Here is a 22,414-nt window from a genome sequence, read left to right as displayed (position 1 = left end):
ACTTTTTTTTTAAGACCCTCCCTAACAAGTAAGGCAGTGTGGACAGAGACATAGATCATAAGTTGGCAGCTGTAAATTTTTCACAAAGTATACCATCTTTCCAGTTAGGAGGTTATTTTAGATGCAGAGCTGTTTCTTAATTTTCTTTCTTTCTTTCTTTTTTTCTTTTTTGTAATTTAATTCTTTAGAAGGTCCAATAAAGATTGAAGGAGAAAGGAGGAAAGAAAAGCTGTCAGGGGTGAATATGAAATCATAAAACTTGCCAGATTTTAAGTATTTTTCCAGTTAAAGTAGTTCTCTTTGCTCCAATTTAAAGAAACAACTTATAGTTTCCCATTTTTCATAATTCTTCAAAAATATATGTTGATTTAATAGTATTTTACAGGGGGGAGGGGTGTGAGTAGGGACAGACTGGAAGTTCAAGATTTGTAAATACTGACAGGTATATATAGAATAGATAAACAAGCTTATACTGTATAGCACAGGGAAATATATTCAAGAATTTGTAGTAGCTCATGGTGAAAAAATATGAAAACAAATATACGTATATTCATAAAGGACTGAAAAATTGTGCTGTACACCAGAAATTGACACAACATTGTAAATGGACTATAACTCAGTTAAAAAATAAAAGATATAACTGTTAGAACACTATAAAAAAAAGTAGTATTTTAGATTTTTTTTTATTTTATTCTCCTTTTCTTATAAAAGCACCCCTATGAAGATCAATAAGGCTTGATATCTTCATATCTATCATGATCCTCCATTGTGAATACAGAGTAACCTGCCTGTGGCACAGCTATGTTAGAATAAATGAAAATTGAACTCTTCCTGACAGCTAATATCTAATGTATATTTAAAGCATATGAAATCTGATAAGCCTGTGATGCCCATTTAAATCAATCAGTTGCTCCACTGTCAGTTATCTGCCAGGATCTAAGTTGATATGTCTTTATAAAATATAAATACATATAAAAATAATATAAACCTACTATAAACAGAAATGACTTGGTTAGTAATATGAAAATTGAGCAGCTATTTTTATCTCATTTAAAATGATACCCTCAATTACTTTAAGTTATCATTAATTATATAGATATTTTGACCACTGAAGTTTGTGTCTGAGTCATGTTGCAGCTCTTACATAGCAAAGCATTTTGAACTTTTATATTGCCTTTCCTATTTTCTCATGCTTATCAGGGACTTGCATAGGCACTATTTTTTCTATGACTCTATAAACAGATGTATGCCTGAAATTTTCTTTTGTGTCTCAGGGTTTCTAGCATTATATTACTGACAGATTTTTTATTGGTTAGCAATCTAATTTTTTTCTTGGTATATATAGTCCTTTCAGTCCTTTCAAATATATATATATATATATATATATATGTAGTCAGTTTTCAATTTTGTGTCAATTTCTGGTGTGTAGCACAATGCTTCAGTCATACATGAACATACATATATTCATTTTCATACTCTTTTTCACCATAAGTTACTACAAAACATTATTGGATATAGTTCCCTGTGCTATACAGTATGAACTTGTTTATAAATTGGGAGTTTGAGATTTCCAGGTACTAAATATTAACATTACATTTTATGATGCTCATTTTATCCCATATTCAGACATGCTTTTAAAACTTTATTTTCACTTAATATATAAGCAAGCAGGCTTACTCTAAATTGTTTTATTTTCTGTCTTTTTCTAAAATAGAATTAGCTAATAAATTCAGTGATAAAAGCTTGAATTATACTTTTATTTTATTTGCCAAGATCCCACTCCTGGCTGACCATTTTGGGTATTTAAGTATAAAGTAAGTTAATGTCAGTAGAATTAGGAAACCATTCCTGTGGTAATATTATTTTCAGTCCTTTCAAATAAACTCAGTGCCCAATATTTTGCAGAGGAAGCATTCTAAACATGACCAGGATCTTCTATCTTATACGTTTGTCAGAAAGTATCAAATGTTAAACAGTTTGATAAACAGAATAGTGCACCACACTGACCCCTACCTATATCCATGTTCTAATCCTGAAATCTGTGAATATGTTATTTTACATGGCAAAGGGTATTTTGCAGATGTATCAGGTTAAGGACTCTGAGACAGGGAGATTAGCCTGGATTATCTACATGGGCCTAGTCTAACAACAGGAGTCCTTAAAAATTGAAAATCTTTCCCAGATGTGGTCAGAAAGATATGACTTTGGAAGAAGGATTAGAAAGCTGTAAAGCTGTTAGCTTTGAAGATAGAGGAAGGGTCATGGGTAAAGAAATGTGGGTGAACACTAGAAGCCGGAAAAGACAAGGAAATATATTCTTCCTTTGACTTACAGAAGGGCATACAGCCCTGCTGACATCTTGATTTTTAGCCAAGTGATACCTGTTCCTGACTTGACCTACAGAATCATAAAATAATAAGTTTGTGTTGCTTTAAGCTGCAAAATTTGTGATAATTTGTAACAGCAGTGATAAAAATAAGTATAGGGGAGGTAATCCAAATTTATGGATTGGAGGGTTCAACATTTTAAAGATGTCAGTTCCCCTTCAACTGATTCAAAGATTTATATGTGCACATCAAAATCCCCAAAACTTAATTGTTGTTACTGTTTCTTTGTAGAACTTGACAAGCTGATTCTAAATACATAGAGAAGCTTGAAGAGCCAACAATAGCCAAGCTGATATTAAAGAACAATGTTAAAGAACTTATTATAAAACAATATTAAGTCTATGTGATAACTACCTAAAGTTAGACATATAGACCAATGGAACAGTATTGAATTAAACCCTATACCATACATGAACAGTAATTTTAGATAGATTATAAATCTAATAAATTTGAAACAAAAAGCAAAGCATCTGGGGGAGGGTAAAGCTCAGGTGGAATGTGTGCTTAGCATGCATAAGGTCTTGGGTTCAACTCACAGTACCTCCATTAAAATAAATAACCTAATCCTCCACCAAAATAAAGCATCTAGAAAATAGTGTAGGAGATATTTTAATGACTTTGAAGCGGCAAAGAGTTCTTAAACAGGACACAGCACTAAACATAAAAGAAGAGTTTTAAGTTGGACTTCAGTAAAATTAAGAATTATTTTTATCAAGAGATACCATTAAGAAAGTGAAAAGCCACATGGTGCGAAAATATATTTGCTATATCTATATCCACGAAAAGACTTGTATCTAGGGCATATAGAGAACAAAAACCAGTGGAGAAAAAGGCAAAACCTCAATATTAAAATGTGCAAAAAAATTGAACAGGTGCTTCACACACAAAAAGAAAAATCCAAATAAGCTATGAAAAGTGGCTGAGCTCTTTAGTAATAATAAAAATACGTACTAAAACCACACTTGGAACACCATTAGACATCCACTAGAATAGTTAGTTGTTAAGTGATATGAAGCATTGGTGAGGGTAACATGCAATGGGGACTCTTACACATGGCCAGTGGGAATATAAATTCTTACAAATAATTTGAAAGTAGGCTTTTTTGAATGAAAGTTATATATGTATATGTGTGTGTGTGTATATATGTACACACACACACATATACATACATACAAACACACACTCCCTGTGTACCCTTCAGAAGCTTCTACATCAGAGCACAAAAGGACATCCAGAAAATTCTCATAATCACTATTTGTTATAGCCCCAAATAGAAAATGACCCAAACACCTGTCAACAATAAATACATAACCATAAGTGGTGGCACATGCATACAAGTTGTATACTTTAAAGCAATAAAAATAAATATACTAGTTTACAGAAAACACTAGTGGATGAATCTTACATAATGTTGAGTGGAATGTACGGGACTAAAAATTTCAAAAGCAAAAAAACCAATCCATGGTGGCTGAATTTAGGATGGTGAATCCATCAAAGGGGTGCCATAGTATCTGGGAAGAAACCCAAAGTGGAACAGCAATGTTCTGTTTCTTGACTGGATGAAGGTTACATAGATGTGTTTACTTTGTGAAAAATCACTGAGCTGTATACTTAAGATATGTTCACATGTAAGCATGTATATTATATTTGCATTTTTTAAAAAAAATGTTTGCTTGCAAAAAAAGATATCCAAAGCCTAAGTATTTATCAGTAGGAGAATGGATAAAACAAATGATAGTATATTCAAACAATGGAATAAATTCAACAATAAAAAAGAATCAACTACTGATACAAGGATGAACCTCAAAAGCCTAATTTATACATTTCATTGTCAGGTAAATTTTAACTCAGAAGGTAAACAAAACTATAAGCAGGCATGTGCCCTAGGGGGAGGGGTGCTGAAGCCTTTGTCTCCTCAGACCTGTGCCATTACTGGCACATCTCGCAAGAAGAGAGGCAGGGCTCAGCCACAGCTACCATCTCCTCCTGTGCATATTGCCAGGGCGGGGGCAGGGCTGAGACCTGAATCTGCACGTGGGGGCCCCACAACCTTTTAGGCAGGACTGAGACTTGTTTATAGCCTGAGGCAGAGAGGATTTTTCTACCCTGACACCTCAGAGAACTTGTGCCGCCAAGGGAAACAAGGAGCTCAGATTTGGCACAGAGCGTAGGCGGGGCTGTTCCGTGGTCTTCCCTGAGCCCACCTACAGACCGCCTACCCGAGGCAGAGCAGGCAGCTGCACAGAGCAGCGGAGCGACCAGCACCAGGAGAGGGCAGGTGGGCAGCCACCCACCTTCCTGGCAGGAACACAGCACCTGACCACAGTGCTGGGACAGGGTGTGATCTGCCCACCTGCTTCCCCCTAAGCACAGCATCTGACTGTGGCATCAGGAGGGGGAGTGACCTGCCCACCCACTGGATAAGAGTTCAGCTCCTGACCTAGTGTTAGGAGGGGGCACAATCTGCTGGCCAACAGCCACTGAGAGCAGCACAGATGAGGGTGCCAACAGAAGGCCTATGAAACAGCAAGCTGAGTTCATGAAGCAGGGCAAAGACACAAAGACCTCTCGATAAAATCATTAAGGGCACACCATCTCCAGGATAAGTAGGTAACTGCTACTCCTTAAGCCACGGTGCCAGAGAGATATGAGCAATGTGAAGAAGCAGAGAAACCACTCCCAATGAAAAGATCAAGAGAAATCCCCTGAAAGCATGAACAAAGAAATAGACATTGATGGTCTATTAAATCAAGATTTCAAAAAAGAGTGATCAAAGTACTGAAGGAACTAAAAGAAATAGTGTTTAGGTATATAAAATGTATCAAAAATGAAATAGAAACTATAAAGAAGAACTAGGTAGGATTAGTAAACTCATTGGCTGAGATGAGAGCTGACCTAAAGGCTGTGCAAAGCAGACAAGAAAATACAGAAGAATAAATAAGTGACCTAGAAGACAGGACAACAGAAAGCACCCAATCAGAACAGCTGAGAGAAAAACAAATGAAAAACAAAACAATATACGGGACCTATGGGGTAATATAAACTGTGCCATTGTATGCATAATAGGAGTTCCAGAAGGGGAAAAAGAACAAAGCGGATTGAAAAGGTATGGGAAGGACTCATGACTGAAAATTTCCCAAACCTAAAGAAGGAATCATATCCAAGCACAGGAGGCTCAGAGGGTCCCAAGCAGGAAGAACCGAAACAGACCCACACCAAGGCATATCCTAATCAAGATAGCCAGATTCAAGGATAAAGAAATGATCCTAAAGGTAGCAAGAGAAAAACAAAGAGTGAGTTACAAGGGAACCCCCATAAGGTTTTCAGCTGATTTTTCTACACTATTTACAACAGCTAAGACATGGAAACAGCCTAAAATGTCCATCAAAAGATGACTGGATAAAGATGTGGGATATTTATATGATGGGATACTATTCAGCCACAAAAACTGACTACATAACGCCATTTGCAGAGATATGGATGCTCCTGAAGAATGTTATTCATGGTGGAGCAGTACAGAAAGAGAAAGAGAAATACCATGTGAGATCACTCATGTGTGGAATCTTAAATATATGCAAGATCTTGTGGTAACTCACAGCAAAAAAAAAAAGTGACAATGAATATATGTACGTTCATGTATAACTGAAAAATTGTGCTCTACACTGGAATTTGTCATAACATTGTAAAATGACTATTACTCAATAAAAAATGTTTAAAAATAAATAAAATAAAATATAACCTTTAAAATACTGTATAATGAGAGGTGTGATGTTCTAGTATCTGTTCTAAGAAGTACGTTAGACACACATAAGAATAGCCAATGGTCAGAAAGATCACATGTTATCAGCTACCACCCCATGCAAATTAATGACATTTAGCAGATATTCATATATGTGTGTAAATATAGAAAATAGGTATTAGTCTATATGTAAATCAAATCAAATATTATATTATAATCTAATGTAAAATCATATCAGCAAAAGCACTGTGCTGACATAAGTGTCTTGGTGTAAACAGATTACAATTTTTTATTGAGTTGTCATAATGGGATAATATTGTGAACCAAGTGGAAATTGTAAAATAAAGTTATCCAAAAAAAAAAAAAATCCTGACTACATGAAAAGATGCAGTTACTATAAGGCCTTTCCCATTATTTACTATCAGTGTCAGAAAGTCTTGGAATAAGTTAGGAGAATTAAAAACTCTAACAAGACACAAGAATGCACTCTCTGTTAAAGAAAATAAACGAAAAGAAAAAAACAAATGAATAGACAATTAAGGTCCTACAGATAAAAATACCAATTTTTATGGGAAATAGCCTTAAAATAAAAAATAAGGAGATTATATTCTAATTTCACCTTTTGAATTAAGATATACAAAATTTAGCTGAATACCTTCGTATTTTGCACTTATGAAGAAAAAAATGTATTTGCAATGAAAAAGCAGCCATTACCCTGCCTTTTGAGTATTCTAAAGTTTTAGGTCTGAATATATTTCATCTTAAATGATCTTAAGCACTATGCAGTGGTTGGTGTTTTAAAAATACCACTGTGTGTGGAACTTTTAAAGTGCTTCAAAAAATTTATATTTTTGTAATAATTTAGCAATGGCCTGGATATTATTTTTAAGAAGACAACTCACCATGGAATACTGCAAGATTTTTTCAATGAGTTTATATTCACACATGTTTAAGATTGTCACTGTATTATGAGAAAATGTCAACCGTGGCAGTATTTTGACTTGAAAATGAGATAAGCTGAGAAGCATATTTTAAGTATAAACTAAATGATTGCATTCCTTTAAAGACAAGAAAGTAAAAGCATGATAAACTCTGACTTTGACACACTTAAAATATAAAAATTAACATAATGTAATTTTACACACTTCTCTTTAACTCTCAGTACTTTCTCAGCCCCTTTCCCATTACACCCGCGTCCCCGCTCCTGACCTTTGGTGTACACACCTCCGTTCACACGGAGAAAGGGGGGACCCGGGCGGTGAGGACCAGGGGCGCGGACACCCCCGCGGCCCCGATGGACACGGACACTCACACCCGCATCCCCGCTCCTGACCCGCGGTGTACACACCTCCGATCACACGGGGGAAGGGGGGACCCGGGCGGTGAGGACCAGGGGCGCGGACACCCCAGCGGCCCCGATGGACACGGACACTCACCCGCTCCCGGCGGGCGAGGAGAATAGTCGAAGCGGGCCCGCCAGCGCACCCGTCCCCTCCTGCCCTGCTGGCCGGGGCCCCAGCTCGGTCAGGTCCACACACACCCCGGCAGGAAGCGGGCTCAGGCCGTGGGAAACCGGCGTAACTTCAGACAGAGAGCGGGGAGCATCCTCCCGCAGACACGCAGGCAGCGCTGTCCCGGAGCCTCCTTGGCGCCGCCCTCTCAGCCCTGAGGAAAGCAAGCTCCGCCCCCAGGGTAGACGCTGGCTGCTGACGCGGACTGCGCATGCGCACCGCCACCTAAGACACGCTGGCTTCGTTCGCCCCCTGTAGGTCCTCGAGGGCGGTGCAGGATACTCGGAACTCACTGTAGAACACATGACCCCTCCCAGCCATGATGCTAAATCAATGGAAATCTCAGTGCCCTGGCCTCTTTTTTAATGGCACTGGTGATGCTCTCATCCAGCCATGCCTGCTCTCTTGCCTGGCACATGCCTCAGTCCTTGGAATCCCGCCTGAATCAGATTCTGTTCTGGAGGAAGGACAGGTGCAGAAGAATCTCAAAATTCCAGACTTAGAAGATGACCAGGAACCCAAACTCAACTCTGTCAACTCCCTGGGGTCCCCTGAGGAGTGTGGTTTTCTCAGAACCATCTGCCCTGTGTCAGGAGCAGACCAAGCCTCAGGTAGCTTAGAGAGGCTATCATGCAGCACATGCTTTGGATGGTTCTCAGTTCTGACCTGCATGATCTTGAGACCCTTTTGTAACTCCTAACACTCTGTTTTCTCATACCTATAGTGATGGTTATTGATGACTGAGTTAAACCTCTTACAATGCTGAGGTGCTATTGTTCCTTGGATAACAGAATATTTTGAAGGGATCAACTGTTTATCACTTCCCCCTAATGAAGTATGTTTTTAAAACTAGAAATATTTCAGGGGGCACTCAGGTCCTCCTCTTGCACCAGTTCCTGAGGTGTTGGCAGTTTCTGCTCTGAGCTCCAGATCCTGATCCTGCCGGTGGTCTATGGTGATGCCAGTGTGTACATGCTCTTCCTTTTGCACCGGTGTGGAAAGGAGACAGCCCTTCCCCTACATGAGGCTGCAACACGCTGACACTCAAAGCAGGCACAATGAAGAACCAGCTAGAGTCCCCGGTACCAGCTGTCCCAGGTAGAAACGTCACCTTCACCACAGTGTTCCTGTGCTCCTATCAGGCCTTCACTATTCCCAGCAGGCCATGCATGAGCAGTGTGACAGTGTGACACCTGCACAGCATGGTGGTGATGATCCCACCTTATCTGTTTCTTTTTGGAATGTCCCCACACCTCTCTGAGCTTCACTTTGCTCTTCTCATAGGCAGAGTTGTACAGGCATGAACCTCACAGGGTTATGGTAGGTAGTCACGGTAGCTGCTCACCCAGTGGCAGGCTCTGCCGAGAGGGCTGCTGGGAGTGCTGTGTGTCTTCACACTTGTCCTTCACTCTCCCCAGTGAAAACACTCTTGGCCTTATCCTTCCCTCGTCTGCGGCCTTTCTGTGCTTGCAAAAGAACATGGAAACTATCTGCAAAGAAGTTTTGAGGTTCTGTCCATCTGGTCCAGGAAATGCTGACTCTCCGTGATGTGCTGTTGGGTGGGCTCTCATGGGAGGGGCTTGGGCAGGACTTCCCTTTGCAATAAGCTGCCCCACCCAGGCCTTTCCATGATCCAGACTCCTGGGACCAGGGTGCAAATCCCCAGCTCCGCACTTGTCAACCATGTGACCTGGGCAACTTTCTCAAACCCAAGCTTTGTCCACCCACGGTTAGCAGAGATGGGGGATAACAGGATGTCCCGCACAGAGTGTCTGTGCAGATTAAGTGAGGTAGAACAGACAGAACAGTGGTGGGGCCTGGCCCATTGGTTGACAGAAGGGAGCTCACCATGTGCAGCAAGTTCCACGGGTCACCCAGCAATCTGCCCAGAGGCTTAGCCACTCCATCGCTATCATGCATCTGAAGTCCACTTAACCACATGGGAGAGAAACAAACACATATTCTGAGTGTAGCTACCACAGGGAAAATTGCATCTGAGCGGGGAGTAATACCAGAGGGTGATCAGGATGGAGGAAGATGCCCCCTGGGTTTGAGCAGACTGGAGCTGCCCTCCAGAGCCTGGGGTTAGTGAGGATGGGCTTGTAGAAATGCCCCTCTCCTTTACCCATCAATGCTGGGTCCTGCGGGTACTGAGTCCCACAATCGGTGTGCTGCTTGGGTCCTCAGCACAGAGAAAAACCCAGGGGTTCCCACAAGGCTTCGGCCACATCCTCTGCTTCCTGAACTCCCACTCTGGTGACCCCACCTGGGATGCAGAGATGAGGTGAGGCAGGGACCTGTGCTGTCAACATCACTGCTCTACCCTGGGAATCTGGCACACAGTAGGTGCTTGGTAAGACATTGTTGAATGAACAGCAATACTGGGCCAAGTTTCTGTGGGTGTCTGTGCCCCCAGATCAGGGAACCCTCAGGGCCCACCTCACAAGTGACATGAAAATAATAATCCCACCAGGAGCAATAACAGTTCCTCAGAATAAATGGGCTTTTCCAAGCACTCTCCACCTGTTGCAAAGGCCTCCAAGCAGGGAAGTGGGCTGTCAGGGGCAGCACTGCACTCTCCACTGTAACAAGGAGAAAGCCAAGGGCCACAGAGAGGAGTGCCTTTCCAGTGTCACTGCTCACTTTCCCACCTTTTGGGAGACCAGGAGGCTTTTCTACTACATTCTGGCTCTGAAGCCCCAATACTGTGTGGACATGCCTCCCTCCCCGGAGCAAGGAACCACTAAGTGACCTGTCACTTGTCACCAAGCAGACAGGCTCATTCCAGCTCATTGTGCCACCAGCAGGTTGTGCTAGAAGCAGAATCCTCTGGGAGACATCACACTCTCCCAAGCTGGAAACAGGTGAACAGCTCACAGGTTTCCTGAAGAGGATGGTCACATGGCCTTGATCTGGCCGATCAGCATTTTCCATCCTCCCTGGCCACTGTGATTGGCTCAAGGCTGGGCACCAGCCCAATCAGGCTCCACGGAGGTCAGGCCTAGTTGCTGGAATCCTGGGAGCAGAGAAGTTCTATTTCAGTTGGGAGTTGAGGGGTGGTGATGTCAGCCTGTGGCAGTTGGTGACTATCTTGCTTTATAAAGGCAGAGCCATGTGAAGATGACACCAGTGGCAGAGCCCAGAGGTGGGGAAGGATGACTTTTGTTGATGTCACTGAGCACCAGGTACAGACCTGCCTGAAGCTATCTCCCTGTGGACGTCTCAGTTAGGTAAGTCATTCTCTCCTGCCCTGTTTGCTTCTTAAAGCCACTTTGGTTTTCTGTCACTGGTTTTAAGAAAAAGTTTGACTATTCCTTCAAGCTGGCTAAATGGAGACCCTGGAACTGCAACAGTGAGGTAACAATGTGGCAACAATGGCAAATAGACTCCAGAGGCCTCTGTTCAAACAGGGGATTGTAAATGACAAGGGAGAGTACACATGGCCTCAGTGAACAGATTTGCTACTGGTAGCTCCCAGTTCCTGGATATTAGAGTGCATGCACTCAGCCAAGTCTCAGCTCTGCTGTCACACCTGCTAACCCACAACTCTCCTCTCCCACCTGCCAGGCCTAGGGGGGGCTGGACACCCCCGGGCACCTGAAACAGCCCAGGGCTTTGTGTAGTAATTTACACAGGCTGCCCCCAGTTCTGAGGGTGAGGGTGACTGGGTTCCAGTTTACAGAGAAAACAGACTAGACGTTCTCACTGGTGAGATGTGGGGGTGGGACCCCAATCTACCATCTGACCTATGACTTCGGAGTGGACAGCCTCCCCACCCTCAGCCAGGATGCTTGCTAAGCCTCGGGGCTCAGGAGTCCTGTTCCCTCCATCACCCCTCCTGGAGGTGAGAGTGGGGGGCTCTTCTCTATACAACATTCACCCCTGCAGGGGCACACGTGTGACCTCACAGTCTGTCATCCCTTCCTTATTACCTGGACCTCCTTGATGTGTGAGCACTGCAGATCATGGGTGCACACGTGGGCAGGTGCACCATGACTGAGAGGACAGCACTCCAATTTAAGCCCCCTCCATGCTCAGATGATTACATCCTGGAATTGAGGGGTTCCCAGGGGTCAGGTGGCCAATTCTGGCCTTAGGGGCAAATTCTTATCACCCAGGGGGCTAATTTTTAAATTAAATTACACATTTACAATTCAATAGTCAAGCCCCTTTCTAGGCAGCCTTGTAGCCTCTCAGCTTTTACCCCTCGCTGTGACCATGTTCTAAGCTTCAAATTGAGTGCCATTATGGACATGAACATGTCCCTGTCATGTGTCACCTTCACAGTAAGCGGCCACCCCAAACTCCCCTCCCTTCCCCTTGTCGATATCTCCACACAGGGAGTAGGGTCCTTTTGATGCAGTTGTGCAAATGTGCGAGCTAAGGGTTTAGAATGTCCAGGCTAGGAGGGGTCTTCTCCACATGGCAGGGCAGGTGGGCTGGCAGGGGGTGATGGTTCACTTGTAAAACCTCAGCTGGTTTCAGGCTGTGACCACAGACTGGCAGCCAAGGGCTCAGCTGGTGCAGAGTAAGCGGATTAAATGTGTTCACCCAGACGCCTTGGGAGTGGCAGCCCTGGAGTACGACTACAAGTGAGGAAGGTGGAGGGTCCCCAGTGCCTGGACCTCCAACTTCTAAAAATCAGGACTGAGATGTGGCTTTGAAATCAGAACACTGGAATTCAAAGCTTCCCCCACCACTTTGTCAATAATTCAGAGCAAATCAGCCTCAGTTTTCTCACGTGTAAAATGAGAACTTTGAAGCCTCTCCCTCTGAGGGTGTGGAGGGAAGTAAATGCGGTGACAGCAGAGCACAGGAGCTGTCTGGGCTGAGCCTGCATACAGGCAGGCCTTTGTTGCTGCCATGACCACTGTCTTCCAGGGCAGGGTCTGCACTCGTTCCCTGTGAAGGTCCAGACAGTAAACATTCTAGGCTTTGAGGGACCTACAGTCTCTGTCACAACTACCACCCTCTGCTGTTGGAGGGCAAAGGCAGCTCCTGCAGTAGGTAGTCCAGGCTCGCACCCCCGCTTCCTGACATAAGTATTCCTGAGATACAATTTTCACATAACTTTGTTGGCTTTAGGTGTGCAGCATAATGACTTCTTACATGTGCATATTGTGAAATGATCAGTTCATTAACTTTACTTGACGTCTGTCATCACCCATAGTGACACACTATTTTCCTTGTGATGAGAAATTTTAAGAGGTACTCTCTTAACTAACAAATGCACAACGCAGTGCTGTTAACTACAGTCACCTTGCAGTACATTATGTCCCCAGGACTTGTTTATCTTCTAACTGGAAGTTTGTACATTTTGATTATCTTCCCGAATTTCAATCACCCCCTGACTCACCTCTGGCAACCACCAACCTGATCTCTGTTCCTATGTGTTTCGGTTTATTTTGTAGATTCCACATATAAATGAGATCATAGGTATTTGTCTTTCTGTCTTATTTATTTCACTTAGCATAATACCCTGAAGGTCCACCCAAGTTGTCACAAATGGCAGTATTTCACTTTTTTAATGTCTGAATAAGATTCCATTTTATATACATATATATGCATCACGTTTTCTGTACCCATTCATCTGCTGATGGACACTTAGGTTGTTTACATATCTTGGTTATTGTGAATAATGATACAGTGAACATGAGGGTGCAGTTGTCTCATTGACATAGTGATTTCATTTCCTTTGGATATATTTCCTGCAGTGGACTTGCTGGATCATATGGAAGTTCTAATTTTAAATTTTGGGGGAGCCTTCTTACTCTTTTCCCGAGTGATAGCACCAATTTACATTCCCACCAACATTGCACAAGTTTCCCTTTACTTCACACCACCACCATCACTTGTTATCTCTTGTATTTTGATGACACCCACCCTGACAGGTGAGAGGGGGTATCTCATTGTGGTTTTGATTTGCATTTCCCTGATGGTGAGTGATGTTGAGCACCTTTTCATGTACCTGATAGACATCTGTGTGCCTTCTTTGGGAAAATGTCTATTCAGTTCCTCTGCCCACTTTTTAAATCAGATTGCTTGTTTTTTGCTGTTGAATTGTAAGAGTTTTTTATATGTTTTGGGTGTTAACCCCTTATCAGATATATAGTCTGAAAGTACTTTCTCCCCTTCTGTCTGTTATCCTACCCTCTGCTTTCTGGATGACAGGGGTCCAGGCACTTGGGAATCTCTGCTTCTCACGTGTTTCCAATGGTGGGTGGGTGAGGGCTGTGTTCTGATAAAAGTGTGCACAACCGTGGGTCACTACCCCTTAGTTTAGAGGGGGGCTCTGAAGAGTGCAGTGTGGGCAGGGATGTTTCCCTGAAGTCATCATTTGGATGGTCATGTGCTCTGGAACTCACATCATCTAGCCCGGGTGTGATGGGGCAATTTGCAAAGGGAGGACCTTGTAGCTAAGACACTGACCAGGTGATCTTGTGTCTTGTTGGAAGGACCTGGAGTTTGTGTGGAACAGGGACTCCTCCAGGTCACAAGGCTCAGTTCAGACTTCTGGGATGCAGAGACCTGCTCAGAGCCACTGTCACTGAGGAGGGAAGGGCCTCAGGCAGGAGGGAGGAGTTGCTGGATTTCACTTGCCCTGTTTGTCAAGTTTCAGCTCTGGTGATGTGTGGAACATGGGCTTAGCTTTGGGAATGTAAGAGGAGAGGTTCCTGGGGAAGGGCTGGCTTTTTCCTCTGATTGAGGTCCTACTGTGTGCCAATCACAGCAGTCCTCTGAGTCAGGGCTGGAAAGCCAGGCACAGAGAGGTCAGGGAATTTCCAAGTCACACAACATTAGGGGCATCATTAGGGTCTGATGCAGACCTGACGCCCAGCCCACATTCTCTCTCCTTTCTCAGGACCATCATGATCCCGCATGTCAGAATCACCCAGAGAGGCCCAGGTATGGGCACTGGGACCTTTCCTGCCTAACATGCCAGGAGCCTTAAGAGGGACGACAAGACACTTCCTGAGTCCATGATGCCCAGAGGCTGCTCTTAGCAAGAGGCTCAGCACACACTCCTGGATGAATCCTAGCTCTGTCCTGAGTCACTCTGTCCTCCCTGCCTCAGTTCTTCTGCCCACATGGGGCTGCAAACAGCAGCCACTTCACAAGGGTCTATGGAACCTCCAGGATCCTGGAAGCAGCGCCCTCACACAGGGAGCACGGTCTCCTTAACTTTTCCTCACCTCTTTGCTGGATGTAGAGTCCCAGAGGGGCACTGGCTTGTCCCAATTCTCACCCCAGATCAGGGTCCAGCAGGGGGTGGTGTCCAGGCTGGACTCTGTCCTCTGCCCCTTTTGGGGACCCTCATTCATTGCACCTTGGCTGCCTGGACACTGTCTTCCAGGGGCCACTCTGTGCCTCCCACACCTACCTAGCATCCACCCACCCTGGGTTACTCCAGGGCCCTCTGGCCCTTGGCCACACACCTACTCCGTGTTGAGTGGAAATGAGGTGACCGACATGCTGGGCCTCCTGGACAGTCTGGAGGAGCCCGATATCCCCAACCTGCCCACCACACCAGGTGCCCAAGATGGGGAGAGGGTGTGCCTCCATTCATACTCTGATTTGCTCAGATTCTCAGCACCTACTTTGCTGGGTGGATATGGGGGCAGAGGTATGATGTAAAAGCAGGAGACATGGACAGCAGACCATGAGAAGGGGGCTAGCCCAGGCTGGTCTCATAACCCCCTTAGATTTGACTTTATCATCTTTAAAGTGGGACAGACTCTTGTGAGGTGAGCAGGATCCTGACCCATAGCCAGGCACTGTCCTACACACCTTAGAGAAGCTTACTGACTCCTCATGAAAATCTGTGGGGCAGGGACAGGCATTATCACCCATTTCTGCAGAAGTAACTGAGGCGCAGAGAGAACAGCTGAGGTGACCACCCCAGATTACAGAGCCCAGGTCATCTGGTTCCAGTGTCCAGGCTCATGGTAAGTGCCCATTCTGGGTTTTCCTCCTCCCTTCATCCTCCACTGGGACCCATGGCCGCAGCCTCATCTCAGTGTGATTGTTCATGGGGAGCAGGGTGGTTGCACTGAGGGCCCGTTTCTCTGAGGACTGCTTTCCCAGAAGGCTCAAGGGGTTGACTGTATTCACTACTGGACACCCAGGTCTGGGCCCAGGCCAGCCACACTGCAAAGCCTGAATCAGTGATTGTTGAGTGAATACCTGAACCTCTGCGTGTATCTGCATGTTGCCCCCATTTCCTCATCTCCACAGCTGGCTACCCGGCCAAAACGTTGTGTAATCAGGCCTGGGCCAGGGACAGTCAAGGGGACCAGAGCTGCTCAGCTGGGGACAGGAAGCCTCAGGGGCCCTGTGGCTGTCCCAAGCACCTCCTGGGGCAATTCACAGGGAGGCCCAGACAGCTTCCAGGAACAGCAATCAGGTCCCAATCCCAGTGGTATAGGGTAGGTCTTGAGGGGTGTTCCTGAGACTGACTTTGTGTATGAAGGGGGCCTGGGGGTCAGGCTGCTTTCAACGTCCATTCCAGGCCCACACCCCTGCTGGCAGCATGGAGCTAGTCATAAAGGACACAGGTCGTGGGGCCAAGGCTATAGCAGGGCTCTGCTCCCTCTCTGTGGCTCAGTGTCCTCATCTGTAACAGAGAACTAGTAACAGGGCCATGGGAGGGCTCACTGAGACCCTCCTCTGTGGCTTTGGTTGGACACTGCCCTCTCTCTGCTCAGTGCCCTTCTCTGTAATAGAGAACTAGTAACATTTTTCTTAGCCCGTTTTGGCCCCATTTTTCTGAGTCTCTTTCTACATTGGGCCCAGGGCTTTCACAGAGATCACAGACTTGGGATGTAATCAGAGTGTGGTCACAGCCCTAGTGGTCTCAATTGAGGCCAGAGGAGCTTCAGGGGGGGTGGGAATCCAGAACTGCTTCATGGAGGAGGTAAGATCTGAGCTGTGTCCCCAAGGATGAGCTGTCATCTAGCTGAGGCCTGGCATTGAGCAGGACCCATGTACATGGTTAATGAGGGTGTGAATGAATGGATGGGCACCCCTCTAACAGAGAGTGAGGGGGGAGTCCCCTAGGCCAAAGCAGGAAACACAGGGCACCCTGGGGGAGCAGAGGGCGGGGCTGCAGTGTGATGCCTGCCTCACCCTTTATGGGTGTCTTGCCACCACTTTAGCGTGTGTTCTGGTGGATTTAGAGCCCTTTCCTCTCCTCTGCTAAAGTATCCTGCTCTTCATTCCCAGCAACATCTGCCTGTGTCACCTCAGTGTCCCCAAGTGGACCTGGACCTGTCTTGTGGGAGATTGTGAAGAGGGATTTGGTGTGCATCCCAAGAATGAAGTGGGAGGGAGAGGATAATAGGGACCTCCATAGGGGATCATGGGCTGGGAGACATCGGAGGGGTGGGGAAGGCAGAGCCTCAGAGCTGTAGGATCCTGCTAGTGGTGGCTCCTTCACGAGGGGCTTCACAGGAAGGAAGCAAACATGGGGTAAAGGCAGAGCTCAGTTTGGGGCTTGCTAACATGGAACAGCTCATCACAGAGATGTCCAGAGGAGCTGGATGTAGGGAACGAAGATGCCACTGATGTCAGGGTCAAAGCCTGAGACCCAGATGTGGTGGGGCGGTGGTGCAGGGGAAGGGGCTTGAGGATATCAAGATGTTCATTCATTGGGGTCCTCAGGGTGGGGACCTTCATGTTCATTTCATAGCCACCTGGTGCCTGACAGAGTTAGGCTTAGGGAGGTCACTGAGTAGACACGTGCCGATAACCTAGATTCTCCTCTTTCCACATAAAGTCCCTGGTGTGAAGCCAGCAAGCACTCTTCAGAGTCATACACCCTCACCCATGGGCTCTCTGTGTGCCTAGAGCCCAGTGGCCCCTTACCTCCCACTCCCCACTGCAGGACCCTTTGCACACCTGCATTTCCACAAGCTATAAAACATCTTCTCTTGCTGTGTGTTTACCCTATGAAACCTCATTGCCCCAGGAAGAGAGAACTCACATCCTTCCTTTATTAAATTGGTAAAGCCTTTTGTTCAGAGAAGCCCCTGACAGATCTCACAACCAACAAGGTACCTGTGCATGAATTGATCATGCAGCCCCCTCCTCCTTGTGTGCACAGCACCCCCCCAATAACAGACCCCACACACTCAACATTGGCTCTCGTGTAGGCACCTCTTGCCTGTGTGGCCTGATGTTGCCTATAGCAGTGTCCCTATTGAACTTTCCTAAACCCTTCTCAGACGCTGGTAATTCTTTACCAACCCAAGTAACTAGCCTGCCATTGTGCCCACAACACCTGAAACAGAGTTGACTAAATTATGCAGACTGATGTTGCAGGTTAATTTGCTATAAAGGTGAAATCAAGGTTTACAAATGAAAGCAACATACATACTCAAGGCAGGACTAAGAACTCACACGGATAACTAAGACCCTCCACATACATCCCACTTTGCCCTTAGGGCCTTTGGGATGGCTGCTCTTTCAGCCAGGCTCTCTCTCCCCCTGCTTCTTAAACACCTCCAGGAATCTGCTCAAATGTCCTCCCTGACCTTATTTTTCTCCATGGAACATATCACCTCCGGACATTGTATATATTTTACTTAATTTTCTCTGTGTCCCCCACCAGGCTGTCTGCTGCATGAGGATGGAGACCTGACTGCTTCACTACCTGCTGTGCCCGGTATCTGGAACCCACCCAACACAGTAGGACCTCAGAGATTGTGTGACGGGTGTGTGATCACTGTAGGCCACAGACAAAAGCCTTCCCAGCAGTCATGGTAAGAGTCATTCATACTCTACTTACTGAGCCCTACTGTGTGCTGGTTACTGACCTGGGTGGGAGGCATGCAGTGGATTAGACACAGTGAGCACACACAGCATGTTAGGAGGGACCTGTGCTCTGGAGAGCACATAAGGCTGGGGGAAGTCAGGAGTGCAGGAGTGGAGGAGAAGAGGGCCAGGTGGAGACAGTGGTGCCAGAGGAGACAGAGAGGTGGGGCCCAGGTCGTGTAGGGCTTTATGGCTCCTGTGAGGGCTTTTCCTCAGGGCAGCGGAACCATGGCTGGGTACGGAGCAGGGGCCCGTGTCCTGAATGCTATGCAGGAAATGGAGCAGGTGTCTGCTGGGGAGATGTGCTTGGAGGAGGCTGTCCCTGTAGACTGTGCAGGCAGAGAAGGCTCCTCTGAGGAGGTGACATCTGAGCTGAGCCCTTGTATGGACCGTGTTTCCACCTTCTGTAGACTGGATGCTTTCATCTGCCCTGCAGCCCTGTGCAGGACACACCCTGTTCTCAGTCACCTGGACTTGGCCTCCTGCCTCCCTTGTGGGCCCTCCCACCCCAGAAGGAGTCCTTCTAGATCTAACTCACTACCTCCTCCACTGGACTTGGACTCACACTGAGCCACTGTCCACCTGCCCAACTCACCCAGAGTCAAGTCCAGAAACTTGGGGGAGCCCCTCCACCACAGAGCCCATGAACTTACTCAAATGGCCAGTCCTCAGCCTGCTCACATGCCTCACACTCCCCTCCTGCAGAAACCCTGTGACAGATCATGTCCACAGCACCCTGCTCCTCCGATCCTGACCCCAGGCTTTCCCATGGGGTGTGACCCCGCATGGGTTGCAGTCCCCTCCTCCAGTCTGGTGAGTAGAAACTAACTTTTCTTTTTTCTTTTGTTAATATATTTATTTTTTTAATTTTTATTTTATTGAGTTATAGTCAGTTTGCATTGTTGTGTCAATTTCCAGCATAGAACATAATTTTGTCAATTGTGTTTACTCTTTCAAGAAACCATCTCTTGGCTTGATTTTTTTCAAATGTTTCTTATATCTCTATTTTATTTATTTCCTCCCTGATCTTTATTATTTCCTTCCTTCTGCTTACTTTTGTTATTTTTGCTCTTCTTTTTCTAATTCTTTTAGGTGGTAAGTTTGATTGTTTATTGCAGTTGTTCCTCGTTTTTGAGGTAGACCTGATTCTCTCGTTATAAACTTCCCTCTAAACACTGCCTTTTCTGGATCCCATAGGTTCTGTATGGTTGTGTTTTCATCATCATTTGTCTGAATGTGTTTTTTATTTCTTCTTTGATTTCATCATCCACCCATTTTTTTTTAAAGTAGTATGTTGTTTAACCTCCATACTGTCATTTATTTCTCCTTTATTTTTCTGTAGTTCATTTCTAGTTTCATGGTATTGTGGTCAGAAAAAGTTGCTTCAAATATTTTCTATCTTCTTCAAATTGTTAATACTTCTTTTGTGACAAAGTATATTATCTATCCTAGAAAATGTGGTATGTGCACTTGAGAAGAATGTATGTTCTATTTTAGGGAAATATAATGTTCTGAAAATATTACCCAAGACAAATTGTTCTATTGTATCATTTAATTTCTATGTTGTCTTATTAATTTTATGTATGGAATATCTGTCCAGTGATGTTAATGGATTGTTAAAGTCTTCTACTGTGATTGTGTTCCGATCAAATTTTCCCTTTTTATCTGTTAGTATTTTCTTGTTATCTGTTATGTATTTAGGTGCTCCTATGTTGTGTTCATATATGTTAATGAGTGAAATATCTTCATCTATGACTCCTGTAATCATTATAAAATGTCCTTCTTAATCTTTCTTTATAATCTTTGTTTTAAAGTCTATTTTATTTGAAATCACTGTTGATATTCCTGCTTTCTGGTCATTTCCATTTGTGTGGAATATCTTTTTCAATCCTCTCACTTTCAATCTATGTGTGTCCTTCTCCCTAACGTGGGTCTCTTCTATACAGCGTATTGTAGATACTTGCTTTATTATCCACTCTGCACTCTATGTCCTTTGATTAAAGCATTTAGTCCACTGACATTTATATTAATTATTGATAGAAATGTGTTTATTACACTTTGAACTTTGTTTTGCAGTTCATTTTGTATTTCCTCTTTGTTCCTTACTTTTTCTTTTTGTGGTTTGATAATTTTCCTTTTTATTATCTTGGTGTCTTTTTAGTTTTGTGACTCTATTGTAACTTTTTGGCTTGTGGTTAACCTACTTTGTACATATATTAACCCATTACTATATCTGTTTGTTTTAAACAGATAGTAATATAAGCTCAAACCCATCCTACCAAGAACAAAAAAGAGAGAGAGACAGAGAGAAAGAGAGAGAGAGAGAAACCTGTATATTTTCTTGCTCGCCTCTCCCACCCTTAATGATTTAGATGCCCTCTTTTATGATTTCATGTTTATTCTGTTGTAATTCATTGTAGCAATCACCTTTCCAATTATGGTTTTCTCCTTTTTGTAGCATCCTGCTTCTTTTCTATTTAGAGTAGGTCTTTCAATATTTCCTTTAGCATAGGTTTAGTGTTGCTAACTTCTTTTAGTTTTTGCTTGTCTGTGAAGTTCTTTATCTCTCCTTCTATTCTAAAGGATACCCTTGCTGGATAAAGTATCCTAGGCTGCATCATTTTTTCATTCAGGACTTTGAATATACCTTGCTTCTCCCTTCTGGCCTTTACTGTTTTTGTAGAGAAATCAGCTGAAAGTCTTATGGGGGTTCCCTTGTATCTCATTCTTTGTTTTTCTCTTGCTGCCTTTAGAATCATTTCCCATTCTCAACCCTGGTCATCCTGATTGTAATATGTCTTGGTGTGGGTCTGTTTGGGTCCTCCTTGTTTGGGACGCTCTGTGTTTCCTGTACTTGGATATCTGATTCCTTCTTTAGGTTTGGGAAATTTTCAGTCATGATTCCTTCAAATATCTTTTCAATCTCCTTTGTTCTTTCTTCTCCTTCTGAGACCCCCATTATGAGTAGGTTGGCATGCTTTATGTTATTCCATAGGTCCCTTATATTGCTTTCATTGGTTTTTATTTGTTGTCTCTCAGCTGTTTTGTTGTCCTGTCTTCTAAGTCACATATTCATTCCTCTCAATTATCCAGCCTACATTTTACATCCTTTACCTCAACTCTCATCTCAGCAAATGAGTTTTCCAATTTTCACTGGCTCCTCTTTAGAGTTTCAATTTCGTTATTTGACATATTCTCTGTCTCTATACACAATCTCTTTTAGTTTCTTCAGTACTTTGATCACTCCTTTTTTGAAATCATCTAGTAGACTATCAATGTCTATTTCATTGATTGTACTTTCAGGGGGTTTATCTTGTTCTCTTAATTGAGACAGGTTGCTCTGCTTTTTTATCTTGCTTATATCTCTCTGGCACTATGGCTTATGGAGTATCAATTATCTACTGTGGTCTTTTAAGAGTTTACTTATTTATATAAAATGGATGCAGAAATAAAACTAAGCACAAAGAAATTAGTTTTAAAAGCAGTATAATCAATAACAGAAGAACATATTGAAACAAGATAACAATTGAGTTGGGATGAATTTTTAAAATATTAAAGGAAGAAAAAATATTTGACAACAGAGTATAATCACAACAGAAGAAAAAAACAAGGATAAAAATGAAATTAGACAAATTGAAAGATAATAATAAAAGTATTTTAAAAGAAAATTTTAAAAGGGATTAAAAATAGAAATATAAAAATTATTTAAGAAGTAACATTTAAAAAGTAAAAGAAAATGGAACAGAAAAAGAAAAGAGTATGTTCCCGTGGAGACTGTGTGCCCTTAGTAATTTTATCAAGAGGTCCTTCTTAAATATGTGTGGTTACCAAGTCTTACTTCTGTGCCTTTTGTCTGTTATCCCTTTTGTTAATGATGTGGCCATTAACCTGTTAACCAGAGCCTACCCTGGCTATTGAATGGGGACTCCTCTTTGTTTTGTGGTTGTCACAGCTCCTGCCCTTGC

At 43.9% G+C, this 22,414-nt stretch overlaps 1 protein-coding gene across 2 annotated transcripts in view; it reads left to right on the top strand.

Moving 5' to 3' along the window:
* Positions 1–22,414, top strand: part of LOC140692112 (uncharacterized) — a 56,675-nt gene that overhangs the window by 14,667 nt on the left and 19,594 nt on the right. Inside the window, exons 13-18 of one of the 2 annotated variants that reach the window (XM_072956904.1) lie at positions 8,491–8,735; positions 10,742–10,867; positions 14,500–14,543; positions 15,497–15,583; positions 18,247–18,397; positions 19,155–19,262. The gene's annotated coding sequence lies outside the window, so the exon portion shown is untranslated. Of the gene's footprint in view, positions 1–2,618; positions 2,786–8,490; positions 8,736–10,741; positions 10,868–14,499; positions 14,544–15,496; positions 15,584–18,246; positions 18,398–19,154; positions 19,263–22,414 lie in introns of those variants that run through there. The other variant, XM_072956903.1, reaches the window with a different exon arrangement.

The sequence above is a fragment of the Vicugna pacos genome, unplaced genomic scaffold (genome assembly GCF_048564905.1).
Source record: "Vicugna pacos unplaced genomic scaffold, VicPac4 SAC-SAT, whole genome shotgun sequence".
Taxonomy (NCBI): Eukaryota; Metazoa; Chordata; class Mammalia; order Artiodactyla; family Camelidae; genus Vicugna; species Vicugna pacos.
Note: the sequence above shows the minus strand (reverse complement) of the source record. Positions and strands in the feature narration are given on the sequence as shown.